This window comes from Pseudopipra pipra, chromosome 3 (genome assembly GCF_036250125.1).
Source record: "Pseudopipra pipra isolate bDixPip1 chromosome 3, bDixPip1.hap1, whole genome shotgun sequence".
NCBI classification, from domain to species: Eukaryota; Metazoa; Chordata; class Aves; order Passeriformes; family Pipridae; genus Pseudopipra; species Pseudopipra pipra.
In genome coordinates, this window is record NC_087551.1 from 3,754,370 (window position 1) to 3,767,693 (window position 13,324).

Here is a 13,324-nt window from a genome sequence, read left to right on the forward strand (position 1 = left end):
TACGGGTGCCACAGCCCCTTGGTGGGAGGTGCTGGGTGCTCCCTGAGTCAGTAAATCCAAGGCACTGGATTTTTCCTGCTCATTAAGGGTCACTTGGCTCCCTTGGTCAGAGCGTGGCTCTCCTGACTAACCCCGACTCCAGTGAGCTCCCTCCTTGCAGTCCACGTTCCTCCTGTGCTCTGCTTTCCTGCTAAAGTGCTGCAGATCCATGACTTTGATCCAGGGTAGCTGGTCCTTCTTAGAGCAGAACCTTCTTGGGGAGATCCACGTGTTCTTTACATGGAGAACTTTGAGCTTTGCAGGTTCCCCAGGACCTGCTCAGCCTCGTGAGAGCGCTAAATGTGTCTCCTTGTGTATCTGTTTCCCAGAGTGACTTCCCTGGGTCCCAGTGAATGCCAGGGAGTTCCTGCCAGGAGAGGAGTGAAACATTTCCATTATAACTGGCAGGAGGGCCCTGTGCCAAGGCCAGTGTGACCTGAGGATGTTGCAGCACCTCTGGGCTAGAATCTTGTTTATTTAAAGCAAAGGCTTTAAACTTGACTCGAGACATTGGCCCTCAGGTCACACTCTGGAGCAGGGAGCTCTCCTTTCTGACCTTTACAGACCTGCAGGAATTTCCTGATTTTAGGAATTGCAGGCTCTGAATTGATGAGGATGGCAGAGGGAAAAGTCAGAAATCAAAAATGGATAGTTGTGCTCCCAGAGCCCTGCACAGCTTTTTAGATCCACATCTGCTGTAACTTCCCATCTTGGTGGCTTTGGGAGGTGTCTTTTCCAGCAAGTTTCATGTGTTAATCAAGGAGATTTGAAACAAGAATTTCTTATGCATTGTGTGTTATACTCTGCCAGCTCTGACTTATGTTTGATCTGGAATTTTTTTGGGAATACCCACGTGTGAAGGAAATGTCTGTTCTTTAGAGACGAGTAGAGAAGAAGGCTCCATTTCTAGATGAATATTCCATAATCTTTACAAATATCTTATTTGTAAAGATTGTATATTGATAATATGTTTTTTAAGTTACTTTTCCCAGAGGGCCAGTTCTGTGTTTATGGAAATTTTGGCTTCTTGAGTGGATGGTCCATTTTGTGTGGTGCATCAGACAAGGGGCTCCATCGGGTTTCCAGCGTAGAGATAAATGGGAACTCTTATTTTAAATCTATTATTCCAAGTTTAATTCCAAAAGAGAAATGTTAGCTGCAAAGGAAGTGCCTACATGGAAAATGTAAACTGTGGAGCTTTAGCAATCTTAATTCTTCCCTGGAATTTCTCTGGAAATTAAGGTGACTTTCATTCCAACGTTTGAAATCTTTCAGGGTACTGTGATCATTCTTAGCATGTTTTGGATGTTATTCAGTGACCATCCAGAACATGCTTAAGCAGAGCTTTTAGAGGTTCCATGGCATTTCTAGGATGAGATGGGAGCAGTTAATAAGCCTCTGGCAGCAACAGGAGTCTTGTCTTAACCCACTTACTGATTCAATACCCGGAAAGCTCCTCCAAGCTCTCGGATTCAGTGTTGCTTTTAAGTGGGTACCTGCAGTAACCTCTGTAGCTCTGACACTGATCCCATGCTGTGCTTGTCCTGCCCTCCCTTTAAGGGCCCGATCCAAACCCAATTTTGAAATAAGTGGGAAGTCTTCCACTGATGATGTGCTCTGGAGCAGATCCTGGAAGGAGCTGCAGAGGAAGCAAAAAGGCAGTGGTGGGTCATGTGTCTTGTGTCTGCAGGGCTGGGGAGCTGATGTCATGTTTATTAGAAGCCAAGATCAGAGTTCACAGGCTCAGGAAATGTCTGCAGAGTTTAGGAATGGTTTGTAACTCCTATCCCAATGACAGGTTTATTTGGCACTTTTTGATAAGTGGCCTGTTTGAAATTTCCTCTCCAAGTAAGCAATTTGTAATTCCCACTTGAAAGGGCTACTGTGGGGGATGGTGCTGGGGCCATATTTGAAACCCATTTATGGTTACTAACATCCTGGCATCTGTCATCCAGGAGTCCTGGGCCTTTATTGTTTTGATCTGTCCAAAATGACTTCTTTATATAGAAACTGGAAGGCTCTCTTTGTGTCCCCAGTGCCAATAAAAATATTTACGGTCCCTTAAAACATATAAATAGAATTGGTGACTAAGCTGAGGGATCATTAGAAGTAGTTCCACTGTTTTCCTATAATGGAATTTGCTCGCTTGTTTCAGTCACCTCGTCTCATTCAACCTTACAGTGTGTTTTACTCTGTTCTTCACCAAAATACTGCCACTGTGACCCTCAAAACCTGCCAAATCTGAGCCCTGGTTCCCAACCCTCATATCCCGAGCCTGGCTTCTGCTTCCTTAAGCCCCAGTGCAGTTGTTTTGCAGGTGTTGGGGTTTCTCCCACTGATGGCTTCTATTGGCTCCTGAAAAAAGCTGGAAGAACTCTTGTTGTAGTGGTGGTGTAGCTGCAGTACTTATGGGGTATCAAATGCTTGAAGTGCTTAAAGAATTGGGATTGTTCAGCCTGGAACAGGGAAGGCTTTGGGATGACCTAACTGGGGCCTTCCAGTACCTGAAGAGAGCCCACAAGAAATATGGGGAGAGACCTTTTACAAGGGCCTGGAGTGACAGGACAGGGGGAATGGCTTCAGACTGGAAGAGTAGGTTTGGATTAGATATTAAGAAAAGGTTCTTCCCTGTGAGGGTGGTGCTGCCCTGGCACAGGTTGCCCAGAGAAGCTGTGGCTGCCCCAACCCTGGAAGTGTCCAAGGCCGGGCTGGATGGGGCTCTGAGCAGCCTGGGCTGGTGGGAGGTGTCTCTGCCCATGGCAGAGGGTGGCACTGGATGATATTTCAGGTCCCTTCCAACCCAAACCCTTCTATGATTCTGTATCCAGGAAACAAAGCTTATTGGGAGAGGTAGCAGCTTCTCTTAAACTGGCTTGGGTGTTTGGAAAGCGCAAACAAATAGAACTCAAGGGATCTGATAAAGTGGATTTGAGCCCAAAAGTTTGTTCTGTCTTTCTAAATATGTTGGATAATAACCCTGTGAGTTTCGAGAGAATTATCAGGCTTTGCTGATGGGAAAGACACGTCATTGTGTGCTTTTGTGGTTGTAATTAGATCCTAGAACTAACTAGAATTCTAACAATGCTTATTTTTTATGATAATTGGGATTTATGAGCTTTTTTATGATTGTGCAACTACCCCTCTGAGGCAAAGAAGGAGTATAAGGAACACAGGACAGGTGCCTGGCAAGGGTGAAAATGGTGAATTTACCTTTGGCTGATTTTTTTTTCTCTCTTCAGAACTTTCTGGTGCATCAGACCTAAACTTGGGGTTCAACTACGCTGGTTTTTATTTTGAGAATTAGAGCAGGTTTAGGGAAGTGTCACCAAAACATAAGGTGTTGGGTTGTTATCAGAGTTCCTGGGACAGCCAGGTCAGGTAAGGGCCTGTAGGCCTCTTTTGGAACTGGAATAGTCTATCTTTTAGTACATGTGCAACCCTTGGAAATAAATCCCAGACTCCCATATCCTTTGTGTGCTCTTGAAAGCCCCTCAGCTCCTTTTTGGGATAAGGTCTGGGTGGGCAAACAGTGCCTTCACTGGTCTGATGCTTTTAAAATCTAAATAGTTGGAAGAGGCCTGATTTGCTTGGAGACACCCTGAGGACAAGCAGTGAGGTTGAGAGGAGGATGTGGATCCCATTCCATGCTGCTGCCCTGTTCCCTGGGGCTTGGACTCACAGGGGCTGGTCTGGAATCATATTCGGATTTGTGTCTTGTCATTAAAGGTTTATGCATCAAATATCCCCGACCTGTGTCCTCATCCAAGGTAACCCAGACAAGATTATCCAAATTGCACTTTGTCCTAGTGCTGATTTTGGCCCCTTCTGGGCTTCCCGTTCAGACCATTCCCCGACACGCCGGTGATGTCCCGGGATCCCGGGGAAGGCGCTGCACTTCAGCGTTACAAGTTGAGTCTGGTTCCTGCCAGCAGAGGACACCGTTGTTCCATAAATTTCTTTAAGAGCCTGTCTTTGGGATTTGCTGTGGCTCTTCAGCCTGATGTTTTATCGAGTTTTGATGTACTCGGGCAATTTGTTACTCTTACAAAGCCTATTTCTGTTAAAGAGTGAAAACTTCTGAGACGTTAGAAGACAAATTGCAGCTGAATTATCACCCAGGTCCTGGAAGCAGAGAGCTTTTTGTTGTGCCAGTTCTCAGCCAGGAAAACACTGAAATTAAAGAGGGATTTAAAACTAGAGGCTTTGAGAAAAGTGATTTTTTTGAGTGCCTTGTGTGAGGGTGAATCTTGATGGCTGCAGTGGGCTGATGCTCAATGTCCAGTCAAGTGTCTTCTGTAGGAGGTGGGCCCCAAAATTTAGAGGAGCCTTGGAGGGCACAAATATCTTGTTTGCCAAAACCAACCCAAAAAATTCCACCCACCTCTGTGGGCAAAAATACAAATTTAGCAGTTTTTTATTTTACCTGAGATTTCACCTCAGTTTTGTGAAATTATTTACTGAATAAAAGTAATGTGAAAGCTTTATAAATGCTTCTGATGTTCACTGCAGTAGAAAATCCATTAATTCACTGTTAAGCTTTAAAGTTTAGGGATGAGGGAAGGTTTAAACTGGTTTGAGTTGTAGTGTTTTCTGGCTTCTGAGACTGTGTTGAGCCAACAGGGAGGATTCAGCTTTTTGGGAGCAACACAATGAACATACTCTTTGTCCTGTTTCTCCTTCAGCAATTTCAATGCCCACCATCATCCATGACTTGGAATGGAAATGGCTTTGGGTTCTGATTTCAGTTGTTATTTGAGTCAGAAAACCTAAGTTTCTCTGTTGTGATGCCTTTTTTTTTGTTGTTATTATTTGCTTGGAACCTGAGTGCTGGAGATAGGTCTTTAAGCAGAAAAATATGAGGCTAAAAAGAAAAAAAACCCCTAAATCTCCTTTCACAGGGAAAAACAAATCACAGGCTTGCAAGGAAAGGCATGATGAGCTTCATCTTTGCAGCTTCCCTTTCCCACTCCCTCCCTGCAGAAGTTCAAGAGGTCTGCAAAACCTCAGGTTCCACAAAATATGACCATCCCTAATGGTAAGGTTTAAGTATTAATATTGCACAGAGCAGTGGGAATTGTGAGGAGGAAGGACTTACTTCTCCTTTGGCTGAACACCCCTTTTTCAACAAAAATAGCAAAATTGAAACTCGTATTAGGAAATGTGAAAGTCCCAGGAGTCTCAGCGTCCTCTGAAGTAATTTCTTCCACTTCTGGGTAGTCAGCTTCCTATTTATCCAGCAACACTGTCCCATCTGTGGGAGAGAGAATTCCAGGCTGGTCTCTGTGGCCTCCTCAGCTGAACCTCAGGGAAAAAGCGACGTGTTCCCTGGCACTGCTTTTCCAGGTTTGGTTTAACACTTGCACAAACCTGGTGGTGGCCAAGGAAGAAAAAGGGCAGTCAGGAATACCAAACCCAAAGAGTTGACAGCTGTGCTGGTTTTAGGGTGGAAGCCACTGGCTTTGGGACCTTTGGAACAGGTGGCAGGGCTGGTGTGGCACCTCTCCTGTGGGCAGAGCCCCAGTTAAAGCCAGTAGGTCTCAGGTGATCAGGGACAGGCTTTGAGAGGCTGAAATGGGTGTTATAATTCAGTGACTGAGAAGAATTGAAACTCCTAGGATTGATTTACTGAATTAATTTTGTCACAGAGACGGGGTTGTCTCTTCCCTTGCATGGTGAAGCAGGGAGAAGACAAGAAGTTTTTGAAATCCCAGTGTCCTCGAGCTTTCCTGGCTGAGTGGCCAAAAGCACGGAATGGCACTTGCTTCCAGGAGTTGGTGTGTTGTCCCTGTTCACTGGAAAGGGATAGGAGGCACCTTGGTACCTGATGGTGTTTAAGATATATGTCCTGTGGGCACTTACACCTTTGACTGAGCAAACACCAACTCCATCACATTTTGGATGTATAAAACCAGCTGGAGTGGGTATGGTAGAGGAAAAGGATTTGTTCCTTCCCTGTTCCTGAAGCTCAGTCTTTACCCCAAGGTAGTGACCTATAATTTAAACACTCATTTGCTTAATAATTTTATTTAGCTTTGTCTTGCAGGCCAGTCCAGTCTCTTTCTGTGTGAGACTCACACTCCTGGTCCCTCTGTCCTGCCCTCCCAGCTCCCTGCTGACAGCACGGGCATTTTAAACATCTCAGCTTTCCTCTGAATTCCCAGGCTGCTCCTGCTTCCAGCCATCCACATCTGGCAGTTGTTAGTGACAATCTGTGGCATCCCAGACCTCTGGCCATCCACAAACCCAGCCCTGAGCTGTGGCTCTGTCCCCTCGTGTGCCTTGGCTTGTAGGACACATCCCTCAGGATCTGAGCCGGTGGATCCAGATCCAGAAAGCACAAAGTCCCCTTCTGTTGTCTTAAACTGTTTTTTATTTGAGGTATGAGATAAATCAGATGCCAAATGGAAATTTAAGAATAACATTCTTGATGGTTTTGAATTCTTTCTCATAAATTAGTTCTAATAAGTTAGAATTTTTGAAGCTGGGTCCTTAAAGTGGCAGAAGGAAAACCTTTGAGTGGGGCCTGACCCAAGTGACTTGTTTTCAGAGTGAAGGACTACTTGCAGCTCCCCCAGCTCAGTGAAGGGTTTGGAGGGCCCAGAGCTGGTGAGAATTGGGCTGGGTTTTGTCTCCAGTCCGTCCAAGGCTTTAACTTTAATCCTGCAAGCGATGCTGTGGGATGGCCAGGTATAAGTTAAGAAGGTGCTGCTTGAGTTTTTCAGATGAGTTTATCCCTGGGCTGTGCACAGGTGACATTTTGTGCTCCTGTGCAACCATTGTGCCTCAGAGGATCCAATTCTGGAGCTAATTGCTCATGCAGACAAGTACCTCCTGCACATTCATGTGCAAAGGTAAAACAGACAGAGATGGCTCTGTGCAAATTTGGGATCTTCAGCTGAAAATCAGCCCCTTCATGTGAACTGGTTTATGAAGTGACTCGAAGCAGCTCCATCTCTAGTCTTGCTAAACTTCAGCCTTTTGTGCTGTGATTTGTCTTTCCTTTTCTATTCATACCACCAGGTATAACACATTTGCTCCTGTTCTTTCCTGCAGCACACCAGAATTGTTTTGGTGCTAGTGCATATGTGCAGCTAGAACTGGATGTATAACGTGGATGTGTGTGTGTGTGTCAGGTTTGGGAAAATTATTGGAAGCAGCTGTGGGTGGAAGAGAAACAAAGCCGTGGCTCTGTGAGCCAAACAATTAACATAGGAGTGGAACACTGTAGTTACATCAGTCTTCCTTTAAAAAGCCTGAATTTCTCCCTTATTCCCAAAAGTCCATTATTAATTCTCCTGGCATGTAACACAGCAAAATGACTGTGTTTATGAACTTGACTACTTCTTTTAACAAGTTCCAATAACTGCTTCCTAAACCTTGTGTTTTTATATCAATTACATACAGTAAGCATTGAGATCAACCAAAGAGAACTGCTGAGGCCAAGAAGGGTTATTTATGTGAAATGGGGATTGCCAACTGCCAAAAGTAAAATGTGGATATAATTTTATAACACCATTTTATAATTAAAGTCATAAGTGAGGTTTCCTGCTATTGTTTAAAAATGTGTCACTGTAAATTTAAATCAAGGATGAAGGCACAGAAGGGGCTACTAAAGAACATATCAATACAACAAAGATGGTACGGGGAACATGTCTGTTGCAAAAGGAAAACATGTGCTAACAATTTCAGTGAAATAATTATATTTATTGCATATAGATTCTGTTTTAGGAACTATAACCACTTAGGAACTGTTTTCATTCATGTCAGATTGAGGTTAATTTGTTGTTACTGTATGTCTATAGATAGATTTTACTGTCAGAGAAATTTAATATGTTGGTTTTATGATAAGACAGCCTTCTAGCCAGACCAGATTTTTTTTTTTTAAAGGCCAAGAAATCTAGAAAAAGTTAATAATTTTGCCTAATATTTATGTGTCCGCAGCATTTTTGAGTTAACATTGAAAGAAAAGAAAATAAAGAAAATAAATCAAGAAGAAAATAAAGAAAACAAACCCTTGTCAAGTAAGTTCCCAGATTCAGAAAAACATTTAAGCACACGTTTAATTTCAGCAATATCGGTGGGATGTTGATTTTAACGGGAGTTAAGCCCATGCCTAAGGACTTCTGTAGGATTATTTTATCAGTTGTGGCCTGAGGTTGAAGAAGAAACACCTTCAAATTGTCCAAGTGCACAGGAGTAATGACAGCCCTTGGTTTTCATTTACTCACTGTCTCAACTAACTTTGCTCCTCAACTGCCGAAGCTCTTCCCAAGGTTTCGGGGCCGATGGGTGGTTGACAGAGCTCCCCCTTTTCCCAGCAAGCCGTGGTTTGACTCACATCTTCCATCCCCAAGGGTTAATCTCTAGGACATTCCCAGCTTTGGTAAGTCATGTTGGTGGGATAGGTGGGTGATTCCCAAGGGATCATTCCATCCCTGGCCGGGCTAATGGAGCCCACGTGTTCCGCAGCAGCGGCACTGGGGGGACGTTAATCAGCGCCCGGCGCTGCTGTCAGACACGGCTCAAATGGCAACCCAGGGATAGAGGGGGAGAATAAAATGCAACAGATATCATTTGTCACACGTGCCATCGGTGAGTTCCTTGGAAAACACATCCCAGGGAAGGAGCTGATGGTAATGCAACACTGAAGTCCTGAAGCTCCCAAAGGAAAGAAATGTCGGAGCCTGGCGGATCCTCATGATCCCGCTGCCTCCTGCACGTGTGTTGTTGTCATACAGGCTCTAACTAGAGGACCAGGGGTTATTTCTCCAGTGACAAATGATTTTTTCCAAATGGGAAAAATCTTGGAAGCTGCACTGTGCTGGAATTCTACCTCATGCCTAGAAAATCTCAGCCAAAATGGCTCTTTAAGTTGTTTGTGGCTCTCGAAATTAGGGGTGCTGCAAAGGAAGCAGCTGTATAACCAGAGCATGAGAGATCACCTTAGTCACTGGGCTAATGAAGGCTGAAAAATGTTCTCATCAGTGACACTAATTCTGTCTTAATTCCTCACTCATTTGAGGCAGAATTCTTGAAAGTCTGATTTCCCACTCCCTGTCCCTGGAGGGAAAGGGGAAGAAGTGGTGCGAGGAAGAAATTGTGAGGGAAGGAGAAACGAAATGGGATGTCAGGTAGCAGGAGGAGCAAGAGGAGGTGCTGGGGGCTGGAAGCCATACCTGTAATCAAGTAAATAATCAGCCTAAACCTCCCTGGCAGGGTCTAGAAGTCTGTGAGAGGTGATTTCACAGTCTCTCCGAGTAACTGTTACTTAACTTTGAAACATCTTTTTGACCTGTCAACTGAATTTCTTTTGTTTTTAAAATTTAGCCCTTCACTCTTGCCCTGTCCTTGGGGGAAAGAGAGAACAAATAATTGACTTCTCCCCACCCTTTCCCTCTCAGATTTAAAAAAATCTGATTTTTTTAAGCCAGTTGTCTTGTACTTTGTTCTGTTCCATGTATCCAAGGTATTTCCTAGTGTCTTTTTTTGCCCTAGGGATTATACTGTGGTCTACATACTGAGCTAAATGTCCCTAAACTGTTCCCTAACTTTTAAAAATCAGCTTTCTGGTCTCCTGGAGTTCCATACATGTTTTCAGTGAGCACTCCACAGATAACCAGGAATGGCTCAGAGTCCTGCATTTGTCTTCCTGAGTGCTCTGGAGTTACCATGTGTGGCTGATCTGGGTATATTTAACTATTCCAAATATTTTTTAACATTTTTTTTTCCATAGTCTGGACTGTGCACTTACTCAAAGCTGAGCTTAATAGTGATGTAGTATCTGATCTCAATTAACCTCCTGTAAAAGCTGAAGCAGGAAAGGCCATGTTTAAGCCTTCTAGATGTTATCAATAATCAGGAAAAGCATCACAGGTGCCCTCTCCTGTTAAACAGTTTACTATCAACAGCCCGAGAAGGCAAACATGGAAATGTCTTGGAGCACTTAGAGCAAAAGACTCTGCTGCTGGGAGGGGAGGGAGTTTGTGCTGCCAGAAAGCTCAAATATTTGTGGATTGCTCCATGTGAGAGCAGACAACTGAGCTGAAATCGCAGCCTCCTGCCTTTAGCAGCAGCAGGAAGCATTTTGTTGTGCTGCTTCCCTGGGTGCTCTCTAATGACAGAGGAACTGCCCACTTCTGTCTGGTGAGATTCAGCCAGAATCCTTGGGAGCTGGGCAGGAATGGGGCTGGACAGAGCTGCTCAGCATGGTTTGCATTACACACTTGCTGCAGATGCTGCCTTGAGGAGAGTGTGCACACGGAATGTTTTGTCCTAATTGACTCCAGTCTGTGTCACCCAGAGGTTTCTAATCCTTGTCCTCCAAGTTGACATGTTAAAAAGAACACAAAGTTCTCTCTTCGTGCATCTTTTCTTATATAGATTCCCAAGGATTCAGACAAACAAGAAAATGCAGATGACAATGTTTAAACTGAACTAAAAGAGGGAGTGTAAGGTCAGCCCAGAGCTGGGTAGTGAAGAGGACCTGGAATTTGGTGGATCTGCTGCTTGTATAACCCAAAGGATAAATGTAATTGCTATAAATCTGTATTTGCAGCCCAGGCAGCTGTGACTGGGTGTGAGACCTTCAGCAGGTCTGCTGCTAAACAGACCTCTCCAGACTCTGCTGGGGAGAGTCTACATGGGAACTCTTCAGAATTAGAAGCAAAAATGACTTTCTTTCATTGCTCAGAGGTCACTGCTGATACATTTTCTGGATTTCCAGATGAGCAGAAGACCATTATCACTCTGCTTGTGCTTAGCATCCCTCTGGGATGGGGCACAGGCATAACCCAAACCTGGTTTCAAAGTGGTCAAGCCCCCAACCTCACTCCAAATGAATGCTCTGGCCAGTTGTATGTTTTGACAGCACTGGTGAGAAACACTGGGAATTTTACACCTCCTTGGCGAGGTACAGGAAGTATTTGTGTTCCCCATCCTTGCTACAGCGAAGCACCAGGGAGTCTTTAAAGTTTCCATGACTTTAAAACTTCTTCCCATGACTTCCATGAGGTAGGAAGTCTTAGTTGCTTGGGAAATGAGGAGATAGAGCACAAAGAAACTAGTTGGAGTAGGAACAGTGTGACAGAGCAAAACACTGATCCTGGATTTCAGCAGCTCAGTTGTTTTTGGTAGCTTTTAATCTTTCTTTAAAAAGTGACCTTAAAAGCTGCTTCAGGAGCATTCCAGAGGATACATGGCAGTTTGGAGTGTCTCTCCCTGTCCAGAAATTGTATCCTGGATCCAAGTGCATCGTTGCCAGTATTGATAAATCAGCATTTTACAGTAAAACCCTGTCTAAAAAGAAAAACCCACTAGTTCCTATTTGTTACAGGAGGTCAGTGTTGCTCTGAAAGCTCTTCCCTGGCTCCCTGACTGACCCTTGGAGCTCTGGCCTACAAGCTGGTGAATAACTCCTTGTCCCCTGGGCCTGCTGGATATTCTAATCCAGTTGTCACAGCTTTCCTCAACAGCTTGTACAACTCTCCCCTGGGTCTTGTGAGGCTGGTGGCAAAATTGTGAGGTGATGCAGAGCTGGAATTAAGGAAAGCTTTCCCAAAAAGCTCCTCGGAAACTTGCCTGGTTTCATGGTTCATCAGAAACCTTAAACTCCTGCCATGCCTGTTGAAAGAGTGGCTTAAGTCAATGAAGCCTTTGGAGTGAACCTCATCAGGCAAAATTGGTGGTTCCACTGAGAATCCAGAATGTTACCAGCTTCAAACAGCTTTTGCTCAGAGTTCTCTTTGATTCATTTGGAGCTGACACAGTAGAGCTGTGGAGCAACATGAGACAAAATACTTCAGTGATCTACAAAGCAAAACCACACAGTTTTGTGGAGTTATCATTAGAGCTGTGTTGAAAACTAGATGGTTTTTTTCCAAAGGAGCAGGGAAATACGACACTAAGGTCTGCAAAATTGCCTTGCTCTGATTGCCACAGCAAGGAGCTCAAACCCTGCAAGCTTCACCAACTGCTTAGTCTCATCAGAGAACTCAGACTATCCTTTATTCCATTGCTCCATGTACAACCTCCCAGTGAAAGCCCTCCTTGCTGGACCCTGTGTTAGGAAATCCTTGATGGAGTAGTCCTTGTCTTGCAAGGCTGAGTGGGCACAGGAGACATTTCCAAGTCAACTTGAGGGAGCTTTGTTACCCAAACGTTACTGAAAGTCATTTGTAATTCTAAGCTGCTTGGAAAATCTTAGTTGCAGGAGTCTGATAACATCCAATAGATAAAAATGAGACCCAACAGACACATTTGGAAAGCTGTTTTGCTCTGGGAGTGATTCTTACCCACGGGATGGTGGCAGTTTGCTTCAGTTTTGCTTCCCTTTCTCCCAGAATTGTCTGGTGTCACCCCTTTCCCTCAGTGCTCGATATCACCAGAACACAGCCCTCAAATCCGTATGAAATGAACCCAATTTCCCCTGAGATGTTAACGTGCTGCACTGATTTCAGCTTAATCAAAACAGATGTTTCCCAAATGCATCAAGCAGGATGTAGAAAATTTGGCTATTTAATGCAGATTCAAAGGCAAATTCCTCACAAACCACCACGGAAACCAGGGCTGTTTGCTGAGCACTGTGGGTCCAGGCTGGGCTTTTTAAGTGCCACTTGCTGCTTCTGCACACTCTTGTCTCCTCCTGCAGACTTATTTAGAGCTTAGTTACACCCAGGCTCTGAAGAGAGTTGGCCAAACCTTGATCTTGGGGACATAATTAATAGAATCTTGCCAATTCCTTAATTAGATGCAGGATCGGTTCCTTTGTAGGAGCAAGATGCTTTTACATATATTTGGTCTTCTGTTTTGGAGTCTGTGCTCTTAAATTCAGGCATTTTGCACAAAGGGAATTAAACTGAGGAGTTTGTGTCTGTATTTGCAGGTTCTTTGAATCTGTGTTTGATCAGACCCATTTGTAACCCTTAAATTTAGTACAAATAAGAACCAAAAAAGAGTTGTCTCGTTGTCTGGTTCAAACACTGAGGTAAAAGAAAGACCCACATCTGTTTCTGTGGGTACCTGTCGTTGAAGGAGGTGAATAAATCCAGTTTATGCAATAGCATTTTAGTTGGGATTAGTTAGTCTGAATCCCTCTCCTAAAGGCTCTCCTATGTGTACTGAGGGATCAGGTAGAGCAGGGTTTAAGTGGAAGAAAAAGTCCTGGTGCTTCAGTGTTTATTACACCTGGTCTGCAGTTTTGCTTTTTGGTTGATCTTTATTGCAGTTTAATGATTCTGATGTGACCTGATGGATTCGAATTTGATCTCCATCAGCATTTTTAAAAAAG

The 13,324-nt window shown here is 44.2% G+C and overlaps 1 long non-coding RNA gene across 2 annotated transcripts in view; it reads left to right on the forward strand.

Annotated features, from left to right (window-relative positions):
• Positions 1-13,324, forward strand: part of LOC135410756 (uncharacterized) — a 117,611-nt gene that overhangs the window by 44,803 nt on the left and 59,484 nt on the right. The window contains exon 3 of one of the 2 annotated variants that reach the window (XR_010428855.1): positions 7,981-8,060. The exons of the other annotated variant lie outside the window; for it this stretch is intronic. This is a non-coding gene — a long non-coding RNA (uncharacterized LOC135410756). The remainder of the gene's footprint in view (positions 1-7,980; positions 8,061-13,324) is intronic. 2 annotated transcript variants of the gene reach the window in all.